The sequence below is a fragment of the Canis aureus genome, chromosome 17 (assembly GCF_053574225.1).
Source record: "Canis aureus isolate CA01 chromosome 17, VMU_Caureus_v.1.0, whole genome shotgun sequence".
In the NCBI taxonomy this organism is placed as follows: Eukaryota; Metazoa; Chordata; class Mammalia; order Carnivora; family Canidae; genus Canis; species Canis aureus.
Genome location: NC_135627.1, coordinates 6,920,957 through 6,941,133, shown reverse-complemented (window position 1 = coordinate 6,941,133; position 20,177 = coordinate 6,920,957).

The window sequence follows — 20,177 nt, the reverse complement described above, 5'->3', positions numbered from 1 at the left end:
AATCTGACTACAACACCCTCTGGAAAGCAATGATGATTGCTTCACTGCCTCCTTCATGTCATTCCTTTTTTGAGCAACTTTTACTTGGAACCATGCATGCCTAGCCTAACTAAATTCATGCCATATAAACCACCACTGTCTGAGAATACCATTATATTGATACCTGCTAATGAATCACATCTTCTAGTTCCAGTTTCTCTTTACCAGAACCCCAACAGTGATTCTAGCAATTCGTGTGAGTCTCTTGGGACAATGAGCCGTTAGCAAATATGATGCCAGCAGAGGCTTGCTGAGTGTTGACTCTCTGGAACACACATTCTTAGAATCCAGCTGCCAGGTAAAAAGCCCAAGATGTTGTCCCTGAAGGTCAAAAACCATGTGGTAAGAAAGACCTTGATTCCACAGAGAAAGAGATGTCCAGCTATCACAGGGTCCCAGCTGAGCTCAACTCTGAGAAACCCCAGCCCATGGAAACAATAACCACACATGTGAGTCCAGGCACAACTGATAGAACACTTATCCAGACATCCCACACAGTTGAAAGAAAAAATCCTCTTATAAGGATTTAAATTGCCATTTGTTTGAAGTAAGGGGCAACTGAGTCGATTACCAAGCTAAGGTTAATCCTTCTATTGCTGATAAAAAAATAAGATAAATATTAATTTTATCCCCCTTACAAGAAACATCTTAAAAAGGTGCAGAACTCCATTTACTGAAAAAGAGTCTTTAATTGAGCCTTAGCTGTGCCATTCAAATTATTGAATGGGTGACACCTCAATGACTTTTCAACACAATATGTGCTAAATACTCTATTAAGACCCAACATCACCATAAGTGAACGAGCAACATTTTTTGAGTGTTTACTGTGTGCTAGCCTCTGCATAAAGTGTTTTACTTCGTGAATTCTTACAACCTCCCATTTCAAGGATAATAAATAGCTTTTAGTAAAAACAAAAGCAGAAACATGAAGGAATTCACATTAAAACTCAGCTGGATTGACGGTCATGGTCCATGCCGGATTCTGCGATCATAATAGCCATACTGGAACACTTCGGACTATGCCATGTCCTTGTTGGGAGAGAACGTCTCAGCTCTGGATCAGTGTGGAAGCACAAGTATCAAAGTCCTTTCATGGGCACCTGGGTGGCTCAGTGGTTGTGTCTGCTTTTGGCTCAGGTTGTTATCCCGGGGTCTTGGGATCCAGTCCTGCATCAGGGTCCCTGCAGGGAAGGGAGCCTGTTTCTGCCTCTGCCTATGTCTCTGCCTCTCTCTGTGTGTCTCTCATGAATAAATAAATAAAATCTTTTAAAAAAGGTCTTTTCACTTGCCAGTTGTCACAACATGCTGATCTGGGCATGAAAAGGCTTGTTCTGACCCCACCGGTACCTCTGGATGTTGCTTCAAGGGACCAAAAGGAGTTAGTTTAGGGTAGTCATCATAAGACTGTATCATTTCTCTTTGGATGATTACAGACTGGCTGGGCAGAGAGATGGGGTTCTGCTCCAGCTCTACCAACCCTGTGATCATGTGAATGTGCAGAATAATCCCAAATGCTCCCGGGTCTCATTTATTTAGTTTGTACTTGGAAGTTCATTGTTTTTCCACTAATGAACTTTGCCATCAGTACCATCAGCATTCTAGGAGTTAGAATGTTTTATCTTGGGTTCACACATGATAATAAGGAAAATAGAATTTAGGGAGTATCCTGCCTTTGGTCTTCAGAAAGCTAAACCTTTGTTGTAGAAGCTTTGGTATGTGAACTATGTATGTTATCTGTGAGTGAGAGCCAGGATCTGAGCCTTGCACAGGGCTTGGCAGATCTCCTGGGCTAGACAGAGAAGAAATGGATGGAGATGAAGAAAACATAGAGGCTCGATGCTTCAAATAGATAACCCATCCTCTGATACCCGGTGGAGCTTTGGGTGAGGGGCTGAGGATGGTGGAAAAAAGTCTCAAAAATGGAAAAGAGTTCATACAGAAAAGAGTTCATACGAAATCCAGGTAACCTGTGTTTTAGACCTCCTCAGAGAGCATCATGGCCTGTTGGCCTGTTTTTATCAAAAAAAAAAAAAAAAAAAAAAAAGGAGGGGGGAGGGAATAAACCCTATATAAGGTATAGAAGCATCTTCTGATTACAAGCAAACTGAGAGCAGGAACAGGTCAACAGAGCCCAGCATGGAGTGTTTGGGGGGATCTGGTAATATGAGGAATTCCTTAGCTAGTATCTTCTTAGGCAAACACTCAAGACAAAATGGCAGACCCACTTCATGAATCTGTTTAAATGGGATCTCAACATGCAAACAGAACTCATTTAAATAAAAATAAAGAAGTGTTATTTCTCTATTTCTTTAATGATTTAGTGTAAACATCACATCATTTCTTACCTGCCACAACCAGTGTTGGGTTACATACCCCACTCTAGGAGGCAATAAGTAGCTGAACAGATAGTATAAGGTCAGTTTATAAGAGCAGAGGGCTGGATTATTTTCCTCAGGAGGCATTTAGTTATGTGAGAGAAAAGCAGAAAAGAAGCAATCAGAGAGAAAAAAATCTACTTATCATCTATCATCTCAGGAAAATATCTATCATGTCAAGAAGACCAAGAGAAGTCAAAAGCTTAGAAAGACTGGAATTTGAAGAAAGGGATTTATCTGATAATGTGAAATAAAGGAAAGTTTTAAATGGTTTAAGAAGAGACAATGTTTAAAAGATTGATTAAAAATATTAAAAAGCTATAAGATATGGGAAGAAGTCTAGGTTATCTGGTTATTCAATGTTTCTGTCCATTCAGGCTGCTATAACAAAATACCACAGACTGAGTGGTTTATAAAAAAAATAAAAAATAAAATAAATAAATAAAAACAGAACTGTATCTCTCATAGTTCTGGAGGTGGAAGTCCCAAATTAGGACAGCCTGGTTGGAGGGGGGCCTTGCAATGGGTTGCAGACTATTGATTTCTTGTGCCCTCAGAGGTGGGGAGGTGTGGGAGTCTCTTTCATAAATGCACTAATCCCACTCCTGAAGTCTCCACCTTCATGACCTGATCACCTCCTAATCTTACCACCTGGGAGGCAAGGATTCCACCATATGGACTTTTTAGGGATACAACTTAAAGTCTATATAGCACTGAGCTATCTGAGTTCGCAGTGTGCTAAATTGGAAAGATTTTGCAAGCCGTTGCAAAAAGGAACACATGCTAAGGGAATGGTCATAATGAGTATGAAAACACATGTTAAAGGGTTTGACTATAAAAGACATGGCGAAATAGGATAGTAATTTGAAAGAGAGCGTATCAATGGATTTTTAAATGGAAGAGTTAGAAGGAAGAATGCATGAGAAGATTGGCACAAAAAGTACTAGACAAAGAATACATATAAGTATGGGAATCATACTTCAGGAAGCAAAAAAGGATGGGATTACTTGAAAGATGAGAACAGACATCTCTTCTTCAGAACTCTTTCAGAAGTATGCAAAAGGGTGTGGAAATAAGTTACATAAAAGGAAAAAGTGGTGGGAAATTGGTAAACTAAACACCAGCTATTCTTAAATTCCTAATGAAAGGACAGAATAAGAACAGAGATCAATCTGTGGTGGCAAGTAACTGTGAATGCAAGTAAGAAGAATGTACATAGAATAACTTTCATGTAAAATGAAGAAGAATGTGGGCAGCCTTAAAGCCTGGCATATAACAAAAATGAATTAATATTTACTGAATAAAAAAAAACCTACAAATGATAGTGATTGCCAAACATGACCTTCTTTTCTTTATTTTTTTTGTATATTGTTTATTGGAGTTCGATTTGCCAACATACAGCATAACACCCAGTGCTCATTCCGTCAAGTGCCCTTATCAGTGCCCATCACCCAGTCACCCCATCCCTCCGCCCACCTCCTCTTCCACTACCCCTTGTTTGTTTCCCAGAGTTAGGAGTCTCTCATGTTCTGTCACCCTCACTGATATTTCCCACTCATTTTTTCCTCCTTTCCCCTATAATCCCTTCACTATTTTTTATATTCCCCATATGAATGAAACCATATAATGTTTGTCCTTCTCCGATTGACTTACTTTACTCAGCATAATACCCTCCAGTTCTGTCCACGTCGAAGTGAATGGTGGATATTTGTCATTTTTAATGGCTGAGTAATATTCCACTGTATACATAGACCACATCTTCTTTATCCATTCATCTGTCGATGGACACCGAGGCTCCTTCCACAGTTTGGCTATTGCTCCTATATGTGGACATTGCTGCTATAAACATTGGGGTGCAAGTGTCCTGTCGTTTCACTGCATCTGTATCTTTGGGGTAAATCCCCAGCAGTGCAATTGCTGGGTCATAGGGCAGATCTACTTTTAACTCTTTGAGGAACCTCCACACAGTTTTCCAGAGTGGCTGCACCAGTTCACATTCCCACCAACAGTGCAAGAGGGTTCCCCTTTCTCCACATCCTCTCCAACATTTGTGGTTTCCTGCCTTGTTAATTTTCCCCATTCTCACTGGTGTGAGGTGGGATCTCATTGTGGTTTTGGTTTGTATTTCCCTGATGGCCAGTGATGCAGAGCATTTTCTCATGTGCTTGTTGACCATGTCTGTATCTTCTTTGGTGAAATTTCTGTTCATGTCTTTTGGCCATTTCATGATTGGATTGTTTGTTTCTTGGGTGTTGAGTTTAATAAGTTCTTTAACGATCTTGGATATTACTAGCCCTTTATCTGATGGGCCGTTTGCAAATATCTTCTCCTATTCTGTAGGTTGTCTTTTAGTTTTGTTGACTGTCTCTTTTGCTGTGCAGAAGCTTTTTATTTTGATTAAGTCCCAATAGTTCATTTTTGCTTTTGTTTCCCTTGCCTTTATGGATGTATCTTGCAAGAAGCTGCTGTGGCCAAGTTCAAAAAGGGTGTTGCCTGTATTCTTCCCTAGGATTTTGTGTGGAATTGGAAAAGACCCTGAATAGCCAGGGGAATATTAAAAAAGAAAACCAGAGCTGGGGGCATCACAATAACCAATTTCAAGTTGTACTACAAAGCTGTGATCATCAAGACAGTGTGGTACTGGTACAGAAACAGACACATAGATCAATGAAACAGAATAGAGAACCCAGAAGTAGGCTCTCAACTCTATGGACAACCAATATTCAACAAAGCAGAAAAAACTATCCACTGGAAAAAGGACAGTCTCTTCAAAAAATGGTGCTGGGAAAATTGGACAGCCACATGAAGAAAAATGAAACTAGACCATTCTCTTACACCAGATAAACTCAAAATGGATGAAAGATCTAAATGTGAGACAAGAATCTTTTTTTTTTTTTTTTAAAGGCCAAACATCCTCATTGTTTATGGGAAACCCTTCAGTATCTGACTCAATGTTGCTTGATTACATGTTGCAAGTTCTTTATCTACAAAGTAGACATAAGAGCCCACATTTCCCAGGGTTGTTATAGGAGTTAATTAATGTTTATAATACCCTTTAGGATACAGATTCTAAATTCTGCTACTCACATATGAACTTGGAATAATCTAAAATACCTACCTAAAGTCCACTTGCCCATAATGAATGACAGTGATTATCTAACAGATGGAGAAATCTAAATCCACTTCTATATACTCTTACCTTATAGATTTCTATTTCTTGACCATAAAATTTAAAGAATCGACAGATATTAATACAACCAAAGAAGACAGGTCTCCAGAACCAATGAAACTGGCAGGTTGACTCACCCAAAGCAAGTGAATGTTAGGACATATCATAATGTCAAAAACAGATATGCCATGGAACTATAAAAAAAAACTAAATAATACTTAAAGAGGAAATTTTTATTCATGAAGAAAAATAATTGTTACTTAGGAATTAACTCGTCAAAAAAAAAAAGGAATTAACTCGTCTTTATCATTATTGTTATTATTATTATTCTGTGAATCTAAGGGGATTCATCCATAAAGGTAAAAAATATTCCTAATTTGTCATGATTTAACTACCTCTCTAGAGGTAACTCTAGATGCCTCTACCATCTCTAGACCATGATATGTGTTGTGTTTTAAGTCCACCAAGAGCAAAGTTCTCCTTCAGTCCTGCTTCTAGAGAGAAGGCATATAAGCTTTGGCTGTTTTGAAAAACAAAGTATTATAAATAAAACAATGGTCTACAGTAATTGATCGTGATTTATTTTGTCAATCCCATCAAACTGTTGTCAAGCCTTGCTGGAGTCATCCTTTGTGAATGAGGGAAACTACTTCAAATGCCTGCAATATTCCAAGAACCTCCAAATGCGGAGAGGGGAATGTTTGTAGAAAATCTAAAGCAATGGAGAAGTAACTGTGTGACACCAAGGAGGGAAAAACCATCTAGGTACTATTACTGCAGAATCTTGCACTTAAATGTATGCTATCTTGCATTTTATAACTGTTTCAAGTGATTAAGTATTGCTTCCTCAATATTCAGAACTTTGTGGAAAGTTCTAATGAAATCTAAATGAAAATATAGCTTTTACCTCTTTCTAATCTTTGAGTTTACATAATCTGTTTCTTGCAGCTTCAGTCTGCTCCTCTAGACAGCGAGCTGGTATTTGCATTGCCCAAAGGTGATGTGTGAAACCCGCACAACTGTGACAAATGCTCAGTGTCTGCTTAGTTGTGGCAGTTTGAAGGAAATGGGAACCTATGGTCAGTTACAATTCAAAGTATTTTAGAAACCAGGTAGGTAGAAATAAATAAATCCCTAAGTTATGTACCCAATATAAAAGTTGGTACAATCATGGCCCAGGAAATTTTTGCCAACTTACAAAAAGGTACTGACATCCAATGGTCTGACAGGTAGAGCTTCAGAGTCATCACTCTGATACACAGAATAAGAAGCTGAACAGTGACAATAATTATCTTTCCTTGAACCTGTTAGAGACCTGAAGTCCCAGGGGTCGACTGCCACCCTGCAATCTAACAAGTGAGGTCAGCTTACCTGAGTAGAAGGTGCTAGAGACATAACCTGGAAGGAAAACCTGCATGGCAGTGCTATGGAAGCTGAGTGTGGCTAGAATGAGAATAAGATGCTCTATGGACTGGGTACTAGGTGAGGATTGCATGCTTTCATGGGTTTGCCTGAAGAACCCTGCCAGTCTCTTCTGGTGTGGACCAGAGAAAAATCCCCTTTTAACTCTGCCGGGAGAAGGGGAAGTAAGCCCTCATGAAACATGTTCAGTTTTCCAAAACTACAGGCCAAGTGCAGAGAAAGACTTTACTTGAACCTGGGGGGTGGGGTTGGGGAGGAGGTCAGTGACCTCACTGCAGGCCCTCCAGTCTACCTATCTCACCTAAGGGAGAGGAGGGGAAGTCAGACCCAACACCCTGAAGGTCACATGTCAGGAACACAAGCCCAGGAACAGACTGAGTTTCAATAATGAGTTCATAGAACAATTCTCTCTGGACACTTTGCCATCTTACCAGGAGTGTGTTTGCAGCAGTGTGAGACACAGATGCTCTCTGACCAGGAGGTTCTAGGGAAGCCTGAAGTCAACAGGAGGGACAGGAACAAGGACATTAGAGAGATCTAAAGACTGGTACCTACAGCTACAGCACAGATCCTGTGAAAAGCCACACAGTAAAATGGCTTAAAAAATTGAAAATGGGGCACCTGGGTGGCACAAAGGTTGAGCATCTACCTTCAGCTCAGGTCGTGATCCTAGAGTCCTGGGATCAAGTCCTGCTTTGGGTTCCCTGCAGGTAATTGCTTCTCCATCTGCCTATGTCTCTGCCTCTCTCTGTGTGTCTCTCATGAATAAATAAATAAAATCTCCCAAAACATAAAAAGAAAGAAAGAAATTAAGTATATGACTGAAAGAGATTTGGGCCACCATATGAATGATGGCACCAGGATGCAGAGAAGGAAGTTTAAAAAGAAAAACTGATTTGGAAGAAAAGATGGTTTCAGTTTTGGACCTAGTGAGTTCCTGTATCCTCCAAGCTAATTCCCTGGAGATGCCCAGGTGGCAACTGGATACACAAGCTTCCAGAATTCTGAATTTTCAGTGACAGCAGTATGGAACGTTCATGATAAGAAACCCACGCAAGATGATGAAACTGCTCATGAAAATTACGTAGAATTGTATACCAACATTTAATTGTTGGACATGGGGAGTCAAAAAGAGAGTTTTGAAACACTGTCCTACACAAAATAAGCAAATGTGATGACAAGGATACTTGGGAAACAGAATTTTATGTATGGAAGATCAAGGGTTGTAAACATGCAAATGACTGTAGATTTGCATGGAAAATAGGAAAAAAATAGATTATTTTAGCAAAGTCTGAGAGCATTTCACTACCAACCTTCTCTTTTTTGCCATGAATATAATGAAAACTGAAATGACTTCCTCCATCGTTTCACTAATACTCCGTCCTTCTAGAATACTTTACAATTTCACAAGCCAGTGAATGTCAAAAATGCAATGCTAACACATTCCACTCTTGGACATATTTCTTTCTTTGGTAATGATACAAATTTTTCTATCAAAATACTTTGATTAAATATTCAGACATCCCTCTACAAGGATGCAAAAGATCATTTTAATTGAGAAGCTAGGGTAGAGCCAGTCAAAAATACAGACAAATACAATTTCTAAGAAAGTCAGACAGATTTTGTTCATGTAAGAGTGAGGAACTGTGAGAGACTGTGTGCTCCAAAGATGGCCTCGGATTAGCTCCCATCCCACTTGCTGTTGTACAACCTGACTTTAACACTCCTCCATGCTCTCTCCTCTTGAATCTGGGAGGGCCTGTGGACTGCTTGTAGCCAGTCCAACACAGTAGAAGCGGCGTTGTGTGGTGCACGGGACCAGGTCACACAAAGCGATACAACTTTCATCCAGTTCCCTGGACCACTTGTTCTCAGAGTTCTGAGCACACCTGGATACACCGAGGCCACCATGCTGTGAGGAAGCCAAGCTGCTTGAAGAGGACCATGAGGGAACTTTGTTCAATAATCCCAGTCTTCAGTTCATCCTAGCTCTGATGAAAGACATGTGAGTGAACAGGTTTCTGGGAGATTCCAACACTCCAAATTCCCAGGAGTGCAGTGTTCCAGCTGGGCCCCAGGTGTGAAGCAGGGACAAGCCATCCCCACTATCACTTCCTAATTCCTCACTCTCGGGATCTGTAAGGGTGCCAGTTGTTCATTTCATTGCCTCTCAGTTTCAAATAGGCTTTTTTAAACCTGCTCTCTGGGAATGGGGATCGGTTCTTCCCATGCTCATTGATTAGTTGTTCAATTTGGCTTACATCCTACACACCTTTGCACTAAAAATTCCTTCCTCGCTGAACCCTCCAGGATCTCCCCAGTTCTGATATTCCAATGAACCTTGTATGTAGCTCTATGCTAACATTCACCACCCTGTATTTTAAGTTTATTTTTTCCTTCTGACTGCCTAGCTACAAATCAAGGATTAACACAGTCTCTGACCTAGTTTAATACATTTTTTTGGAAGAAGAATGAATGAAGAACAAATGAATGAAAGAACTTTTATTTACTTCATATTGTGAGCGCTGCCCATGGAAACCAATGAACCCGAAAGACAACTTCAGTTTAAGGAAAACATAGGGTTGCCACTATGTTATCAGATTGTCATTCAGGTATTTACTACAATGGTGCATGTATGCATACATGAATGAGAAAACAAAGTACTCACAATCTAAATATGGAGTATCCGTTTTGTTTATATGTATCCTATGATGGAGTTAGTACAGAAATTCAATTTCAGATCATATATTTTTTAGTGGAAATAAGAACGTATAACAATCCAGGACACCCTGATAGCCACAGTTCTCTAAAAACTATTCAATAAATGTTGTAGAGTGGCCCTTTCTGTTAGAATTATAAATTGAATAAAAATTAAAGCAAAGGTTCTTTGTTTAATTAACATAAAAACATGTTGTAGGCAAACTTATTGGGAGATATTAGAGATATATAGTCTCAGTATTTTAGACCCATTTCTTTCCTTTCCTTTCCTTTCCTTTCCTTTTCTTTTCTTTTCTTTTCTTTTCTTTTCTTTTCTTTTCTTTTCTTTTCTTTTCTTTTCTTTTCTATTTTCTTTTCTTTTCTTCTTTTCTTTTCTTTTCTTCTTTTCTTTTCTCTTTTTTTATCATTTTATGACATGCAAGATGGCCAGGTGGAATAGAAAGATAACCTGCTTAGTTTTAAGTCGTAGAAACCAGATTAGACCCCTGATTCTCCAACAGAGCAGTAATGTGGTACCAGAAATCCAATTTAACCATTTCGGGTTTTTTTGTTGCCTCACATGACAGTTGATGCAATAATGAGACTTAAGGGGACACTACAGGTCATACAGTCAGTGCCTGGTGAAGAGGAAACATTCTTAAAATCAGAATTAGTACTGGGCTGAGGGGTAACTAGATGCATAGATTTTGAAGCAGACTTCTCCCACCCAAGTACTAACCAGGCTCAGCTTTGGAGATCAGATGAGATCAGGTGCCTCCAGGGTGGCATGGCAGTAGAATTTGAAGGGGACTTCTATGGCCACTGGAAAAATGAATGATGAAATTTATCCTTCTGGTCCCATACATTTGATTAAAATAATAATTAAATAACTACTGTATATTGTAAACCTTAAAACCAGAAGTTGGTCCATTCTACTACACATGATATTATTATACACAATAATACTATATCCCAATAAAAGGACACTTAAGCTCAGAGGCTTAAATTGAATTCTTCCCCCTAAATTAATACTATACATATACTCTAAAGAGTATTAATCACCATACAAATAATTCCATTATGAAAGGGTGTAGGTATGAGGCACCACCTAGCTCACTCTGAGGTCTTCACCAAGGTTTTATAGTCACAACGTTGGCTTCTTCTCTCCATTCTGTGTGCTGATAGTGGATTCATCCTCTGCCTAAAAGTCATTTCTTAATTTCAGCATAATTCACCATCTGGAGAGGCTAGGAGTGAGGATCGGTTTTCTTTCCAAGCCCAGCAAGCCCTGGCAACTTCACATTTACCAGTTCTTTCTCCAGATTACCTCTCTCCTCCAACATTTATCAAAGGCCGTGAAATGAAGCCAAGTGGCTCTCAGATCACTGTCCTGCCTGAAAATCTCTTCTCTAGATCCTAAGCTACACTAAGAATTTTTATTTCTATTTTTCACATTACTTTTGGTAATGGTGTTGCAAAACTTTCTGCTACTACATAACAAGGATTTCCTTTTCACTAGCTCTTAGTACCATTTCTCTGATTTTCCTTCAAGTGGGTCCCAAAAGCCTCCGTGATACCCTCTAGGCTTCAGCTCTCGCTGTCTCTAAGACACCCTCATGAACAGGGTCCCTGATACCCTATCCTGTTTCAGTCCACTGCCTGGTCCCAGAGCTAATGCCCCATGCTTGGCTTCTCACAGCACCAACTTCCTTCTTGGTTCCAAAGTATGTTTCAATTTACTTTAAACCATTTGGCCTGACCCAAGGGACCGAAGTCACCAAAGTTGCTTGTGTGTGCCTGACAACTGATGCTGACTTTGGGCTGGGACTTCAGCCGGGGCTGTGTATTAGTTAGAACAGCCTGCTATTTTTTTTTTAATTTTTATTTATTTATGATAGTCAGAGAGAGAGAGAGAGAGGCAGAGACATAGGCAGAGGAAGAAGCAGGCTCCATGCACCGGGAGCCTGATGTGGGATTCGATCCCGGGTCTCCAGGATCGCGCCCTGGGCCAAAGGCAGGCGCCAAACCGCTGCGCCACCCAGGGATCCCAGAACAGCCTGCTATTAAAAAAATACCATGGACTGTTTAACTTAATACGCACTTACTTCTCACTGTTCTGCATGCCGAGAAGTTCAAGATCAAGGTGCCAGCAGATCTGGCTCCTGGTGTGAATCCTCCTCCAGGCTTGCAGATAGCTGCCTTGTCACTGTGCTCCCTCATGACAGAGAGGGGAGACTCTGGTGCCTCTCCCTCTTCCTACAAGGGCTCTAATCTCACCATGCCCCCCCAACCCTGCGCCCCCGGTTCATGATCTCCAGGAAATCTAATTAGCTTCCAAAGTCCCACCTCCAAATACTATCATATTGATTAGGGCTTCAGCATGTGTATTTGGGAAAATACGATCATTCAGTCCACAACAGGCTGGCAGCCAGAACACTCATGTGTAGTCTCTCTCTGAGCTGCTGCTTGGTTTTCTCCCAGCATGATGACTGGGCTTTCAAAATGAGCATCTTGAGAAAACACAGCAGAAGGGCTAGGCCCAGCTCTACTCTGATGGACTCTGTATCACTTTCGCCAAGCTGTCTCATTCGGGGCACGTTGGATGCCACTCCAGTCCAGAGGAATGGGATACACTCACTCAAAGATAACAGGGCAACACTACACAGAAAGGAATGTGAAGTGGGGCCCGTTATGGTGCCCACTTTGGAAGACACAATCTACCACAGTTGCTGAGGTCCCCTTTTACCTATAATGGGAAATGATAAACTCCAACACAGCCTGAGAATTTCTAAGAAAAAACTATCTCCCACAAATATAAAGACACTGTCTCTTTAATGTAGAGCTTTAATTTATCTTGAAAAATAAATAAATATAGAAAGAAAAAAATCAAGGAAGTAGCAACATGTGTCTTATAGGATTTTGGGATTTCTATGGGCTAAAGGCCACTGTATGCTTCCTCTTCTTCCCCTTCCAGAATAGGAGTTTTGAAAGTCCTTATTCTGTGCCTGGGTCATCACTGAATACTGGGCGGATGGTGGGGGACCTGGGTAGGTAACTTGTCTTGTTAGTTCACAGGCCATCAGACTAGAAGGACATCCTCTGATAGCAGTATGAATAAGACTTATACCTGAGGAGCATCTTCCACACCTAGAGAGGTCTTAGATGGGAGAATGCTTTCAGGAGGACATGAGCCTGTGGGTCCTTGGGGAAAGTATTTTGCAGGTGAGAAGGAAATGGATAGTTCCACATTTCACATCCAAATGTGGTCCTAGGACAGGCTGTGACCAATTGTATTTTTCAGAGATGTCCTCCACAAGATATCCCACCTCACATGCTTTGTTTAACATGTTCATTGGCATCCCTCCCATCAAGTGGTGGATTCTCTGTCACTTCTTCTTGAACCTGGGTGAAACTTTTCAGGTAGGGCAAAGGAGGTACTAGTGACTTCCAAGGCTGGGTCATAGGGAGGTCTTACTCACCCGCTTTACCTCTTTGGGATACTCACTTGGGAAGCTGGCAAATGTGCTGTCAGGAAGCCAAGTAGTCACATGATAAGAACATTGCATCTGTTCCAGCAGTCAGACCCAGCTGAAATCCCAGCTGATAGCCAGCCTCTACTGTCAGGCCAAGTGATCCGTACACTGATTCTAGTCCCAGCTGTCAAATAACTCTGGCCCTTGGGGTAGCCCAGCTGATGCTGAGCTGTCTACACGGAGCCCTGACCACACTGCAGAATTCCAAGCAAACTAATCATTGTTGCTTTCATACCCTTGAGCTTTGCGGTGTACTGTTCTGCTGCGCTACACGGCTGGAACAGGATGTGTCAGCTAATACAAATAAACTGCTGTTTTTAACAAAGGGGTTTCCTCACATCCTCCCGTTGACATGAAACTCTTGAATTCCTATCGATATCATTATCTGGTATATTTTGATTAAGTAGACTATTGTTTCACAATCTCCAGTAGAAGGATTGGCAACTTTAAACCAAAAGCAATCAATTTAAGTAAAAATAAAAATGGTGTGTTGGGATATGGGCACCCATGAGCCCATTGGTTCATTCTATCTAATCTAGAAAACCTATTATATGAAGCCAGGCTCCAAAAAAGCATACATGTGTACGACATGATCCTCAAGCATAGAGTGTACTCAGATTTGTCCTACTGGCCTTTTTATACAATCATATCATTGAGTGTCATTTGGAAATGCTTACGCTAGAGGTAAGGTCTTTATTTGCCATATATAACCTTTACCTCCATAGAAAATCTAGCCCAGAAGACTTTGTATAGTTAGTTTTACATCATTTTTCCCTGAGAGAATTAATGTCAAAACATATATTTAAAAATAAATGGTAGAAACCCAAAGTATAAGTAGTATAATCTCTAAAAGAAACATATATATTCCATATATATATGTATATTTAAACACACATACATATAATATATGTAATATAACATTATTTCATATATATATATATATATATCATGTTTTCATTTTGGGTGTCAAATTGTTTCTTTTTTTTTCCCTTTCTCTTCACCCATTCTTTCAGCTCCCAAACAGTTCCAAAAATTGTTGCATTTTAGATCATTCTGCCAGCTGCATACTTTTCTGCCTTACTAATCTGCAGACATCACTTACTTGATAACACTCCACACAGCTGTCTACCCCAGGCTTAAATGACTTTCTGATTTCTGAACAAGAAGTAGCTATACAAATAATGGCTCTAGTCCAAGGTCTTTGGCAGTATGGTTTTATCCACCAGGCCTGGCACAGAGCAAACTTAAGAAAAATGGCTTTTTAATTTCTATTAAGTGTCTACACTTTTATCCTATCAAGTCGCAAAGAATACAATTAAAGACTTGCTATATGGCATGTCACACACATAACTTAGTGGTTTTTTTGTTTTTTGTTTTTTTTTTTTTAATCTCATTTCACTTCCCTTGGGGTTTATCACAGAGGCAGGCTTTTCTTCCTTTTTTTTTTTTCCCCTTTTTTCTTTCTCTTTCCCCCCAGTAGAATATGGCTATAATTCTGGCAACATTTTATCCTCTTTGTTACAATCAAAATACACCTACCTTCAGCAGGCTTTTAATTGTTATCAGCTTGAAAAGCTATCAGAGACCAGGAGTTAATGCCCCATGATATGGGAAGCCTCAACTGTGTTAACTCTTGTAACAGCCCAGACCTCCTTTGTAATACATCTGTAAGGGAAGTTATTAACTGAAATAATAACGTGTTTAACAACTAACATGTTTATCATTCAAAAAGCCAATAATAAGCAATGAAATAATAGCAACACAAACAAAATTGTCAAGAATCAAAGAACCTAACAGGGCTTGAATTATAGAGGGTGTGAATAGTCATGATTCTGTTCCTGTTAAGCAAACAACTCAACAAACAAAAACTGAAAGCCTTCCTATCAAACATGCTGACAAAACATACCAGCCAATAAATGTTTTAGAAAAAACAGCAAACCTTATTAGTAAAAAAAGATAGAACAAGATCAAGAATGTCTTTTATAGACATTTTTCTGACTTGGGAAGAGAAAAGGTAGTGCTCATTTAGCACCTATTACTCTTTTGTCAGTTTGTGCTGTTCTGGCATCATTTGACTCTGAAAATGCAAAATGAATTTTGTGAGATGATAGGAGATGACTCCAAGATAGATCAGAAATAAAAATGAACCATCAGAACAGGTGGAGAGTTAATTCCTAGCCTGTACCATTAAGTTTTGCCAAATCTTACCCCTGCAATAATACATTAGATTTCTTTCATTCTCTTTTATCAAGTTCTTTATAAACTTACTAATAAATACCCTGGAAAGTGCATTTAAACCTAAAAGGAATAATGGGAAACGCCACCGATAACCTCTTATACCACAAACCTTCTTATTAACTTTTTTTTAAACTTAGATAAAACCTAGAAAAAAAATTCATTGGAACTTTGCAAATGATTTTGAAGAAGGTATTACTTTTTTCCCCAAATGAGTAGGCTGGCTCTCAAAGTGCAGTTTAAAATCAGTCCATTGCATTCTCAATAATATCTTAAATATGGGGCAATTATAGTCCTTCCTAAATCTCCTGACTTCTCGCAATGGGAATATTAAGCAAAATTGTACATAGGTCTCAAAATTGGATTGCACTTTATCCTGCTCTCTAGACCAAAACCAAGATGAGTGGAGCTTGCCAATCACAGTCCCCATTGGCATAGCAGATTATTTTATCAAAATAAGGGAAGAAAAGGAAACAATATGTCTTTTCAAGGACTGGAAACTATGCAAATAGCTTTCAACTGCCCCTTTATGATGGAAATGCAAAGGAAGGGAGCAATGTAGGAGGAAAGCTGGCTGAGCAGTATTATTCCCTTTCAGGGCTGATCTCTCCAACTCTACTTTGTCCATCTGTGTGTGACAGTGACCCTGCTGTCTGACAGCCAGTTCCCTTTCACTAGGTGAGAGAAAAACCATTCAGGGTTTGGAGAATGTCACTTTTCTCTGTTGGCATTCTTCTTTGAAATTGCAAGCAACTTTAGTGTAAAAGATACCCAAATCTGGTCCTTTTTATTTTTTTTTTTTGCCACATTTTACTTTATGAATAAATGAAAGAAATACTTCTCAGTCCATACTCCATTCCTCATACCAGACTGGAAAGCAGATAATCCTGCCCTAATCCCATCTTGACAATCTTTATTTACAAGACAATATGACCACATTTGATTATTCCTCAAAAATTATCAATCTGCTGTACTATGTGGTAGTCATGGGATAAACATCAAACTTTGTGTTTTCTCTTACAAAGTAGGGCAGTGAATCTTTATTCACCTTTGGCACTTTGTTTTATAGCTTGTCTCAAGAAGCTGCTATTTTATTGATGTGTTTATTTGTCATCTACTTGTATGTTAGCTGTATGAGGGCAGGGAGCTTTTTCTTTTTTTTTTTTTTTTTTTTTGCAGGGAGCTTTTTCTAATTCATAGTTGCATCCCTATAAGTTAGACCAATGCCTGACAGAGAGTAAATATTCAATGAGCATTTGTAGATTTAGTGGAACAATGAATTATTGAATGAATAGATGTACTAAACTCATAATTCATATTATTTTTTAAAAGATTTTATTTATTTATTCACGAGAGACACAGACAGAGGCAGAGACACAGGCAGAGGGAGAAGCAGGTTCCTCACAGGGAGCCCGATGTGGGACTCCATCCCAGACCCCAGGATCACACCCTGGGCCGAAGGCATATGCTCAACCACTGAGCCACCGGGTGTACCTCATAATTCATGTTAGATGAATTAAGTATAATGCAATAACTCAGAATTCTATGGCTCAAGTGTCTTAGAATAATTATTTTAAGAATATTGCCAATAAATAAAGGAATTAATATATGTTTTAAGATTTTATTTATTTGAGAGAGGGCAAGAGAGAGGGCTTGAGTGCACCAGTAGGGGGGAGGCGCTGAGGCAGAGGGAGAAACAGACTCCCAGCTGAGCAGGAAGCCCAATTTGGGGCTCAATCCCAAGATCATAAGATTGACCTGAGCCAAAGGCAGACACTTAACTGACTGAGCCACCCAGGCACCCCAGCAGGTCTTGATATATGACCTTTAAAGAAAAACTCAGATAATACAAATATTCCTAATGCTCCCATTGATGAAAAACTGTGATTGGATGGATTTGATGGAAAAATACACACCCAAGTTCCTCAGTCTTTGGTCTCGGCAGTCATTGTTCAAGGGAATCCCGTAAATGTGTCTGTACCAAGGAGGTCCAAAGAAAAACTGATTCACCAAGTATTAAGAGTATGAATAATAATAAAAATGTTAAGATTATCATTTGTTGACCCAGAATTAAAGTAAAAAGTGACTTTCACAGTGCACAGTAAACTGTTATGAGAAGTTGAACAAGATGAAGCTTTATAAATTATGCTCAAGTAGAGTTTTCATCAGTTCATACAGTTCAGAGCTGCTCTTGAAAATTGTAAACACAATTGTTTCCCTGTGATGAAAATTCCTTCACAATGTTCCCTGAACCACTGGATTGATTAAATTAGTATTTCCAACTGGTTCGTCACTCATTTAGTTTTTATCCTTTTATTTTTTAATTTTTTTTTAAATTTTAATTTATTTATGATAGTCACAGAGAGAGAGAGAGAGAGAGAGAGGCAGAGACACAGGCAGAGGGAGAAGCAGGCTCCATGCACCGGGAGCCCGATGTGGGATTGGATCCCGGGTCTCCAGGATCGTGCTCTGGGCCAAAGGCAGGCGCTAAACCGCTGCGCCATCCAGGGATCCCTTATTTTTTTTAATTTTTTAAAATTTATTTTTGCTTATTTTTTTCTAATTTTTAAAAAATATTTTATTTATTTATTTGAGACAGAGAGCAGGGATCCCTGGGTGGCGCAGCGGTTTGGCGCCTGCCTTTGGCCCAGGGCTTGATCCTGGAGACCCGGGATCGAGTCCCACGTCGGGCTTCCGGTGCATGGAGCCTGCTTCTCCCTCTGCCTGTGTCTCTGCCTCTCTCTCTCTCTCACTGTGTGCCTATCATAAAAAAAAAAAAAAAAAAAAAGAGACAGAGAGCAGAAGCTGGGGGAGGGGCAGAGGGAGAGGGAGAAGCAGATTCCCTGCTGTGCAAGGAGCCTGACTTGGGGCTCAATCCTAGGACCCTGAGATCATGACTTGAGCTGATGGTAGACACTTAACTGACTGAGCCACCCAGGAGCGCTTCATTCAGTTTTTAAAAACTTTTTTGAGGGACCCCTGGGTGTCTCAGTGGTTGAACATGTGCCTTTAGCTCAGGTCATGATCCTGGGGTCTGGGATCAAGTCCCATATCAGGATTCCTGCAGGAAGACTACTTCTATCTCTGCCTCTCTCTCTGTGTCTCTCATGAATAAATACATAAAATCTTTTTAAAAGATTTCAAAAAATTTAAAAAAATAAAACTTTTTTGATGGCCATACTAAAAATATTCATTTTTCTAAAAAACATATTTCTTCCCATATATTTAATCTGATAAGCTGTGTATCACCAGGACAGGGGGGGGAAAAAAAAAAAAAAACTATCCTTTAAATATATTCAGAATTTCAAGGTACACATTAGGGGAAAAAAAATAGAGTGCACTTTGAACTGAAAGGAAAATAAATTAATACTCCAAACTTAGTTCATTTAAAAAAATAAGATTTACCGTAGATGAATTTAAAAAATCTAAACAGATCCATGAATAATGGAATTCATATTGAAAACACCAGAAAATCTAGCTTCCTACTTTTCACTAAATAAACACAGAGCATCCAAGTGAAATCAGGATAGGCTCCAGGAACAGGGACCTACAAATGAATATTTACATAAATCATTTCCAAGATGATTTTGGAAAAGAAAAAGGAGGATAAAAGAAATCAATTTCAAAGTTTTCTTTTAATCTAAAGTTCCATGTTATTCAAGTTCTGACAATGTTCCAGAGAGGTCAGACCAGGCAGCTAACTGTGATGGAAAGACAGGGCTCCCTAATTAGCCATGAAGAAGATCCTCGTGGAAGGAAGGAGATAACTTTTTCTTTCCATAGCATGAAATTGTAGACCTCAGGTCATCCGAATGACATCTCTTATTACTGCTGAATATAGAAATATGCTGTAATACAGAAGCTGCCCCTAGAGAGCTGAGTTATGGATTATTCTACCTCAGAAGAAGGCAGCCGCTCACTTTAAAGCACTTCTCCAGCTTAATACCAACAAGACTTCATTACTTCTTTTGCTGGTAGTGGCAAACACTGCTACTGTGGGGTTTACATAGGTTTTTTGTTATAGACCCAATTTCCCAGGGTTGATTTGTCTTTACAGTTATTTAAGTCACAAATGGAATCTACACTCGCTGTACATAACTTGTCAGCTCAACTAAAAAGATGTTTTACAAAATAGTACATCACTTGTTAAGAGGGCAGTATTGTCTTAAAAAATAAAGCAATGTATTTTTTTTTAACTCCATTAAAAGTAACATTAAGGAACTCACCGAACGGTCATAGAGCGGAGCAAGTTGTGTTCTTATGGTACCGACATCATTTATCAAGTCCTAGCAGTTCTGATATATGCCATAAATGGTAGCCAAAACAAGTGCTGGAATTACTCACAAGGGAGCACAAGAAGGGAGAAATTCAATGTCATGGCAAGTGTTGCCTTTGGAGGGGAAATTCTCATGACTTGGTTTTGATAATTTATGAAATTCAGTCAGCAGCATTTAACAAAAAAACTTTCATAATTTGCAATAAAGAAAATAAAAATTTGCAACCACTGTTTTTAAGTGATTCCTAAGTATTCCCATAATTCTCATTGTGATGCACTTGTTTCTAAAATATGAACAACTCAGGTAGGAGTAGAAGGAGAAGAGAAAGAAAAGCAAAGTTCCTGCTGATGGAGAAGCCCCACGAGGGGCTCAATTTCAAGACTCTGATATCATGACTTGAGCTGAAATCAAGAGTTGAAAGTCGAACCCA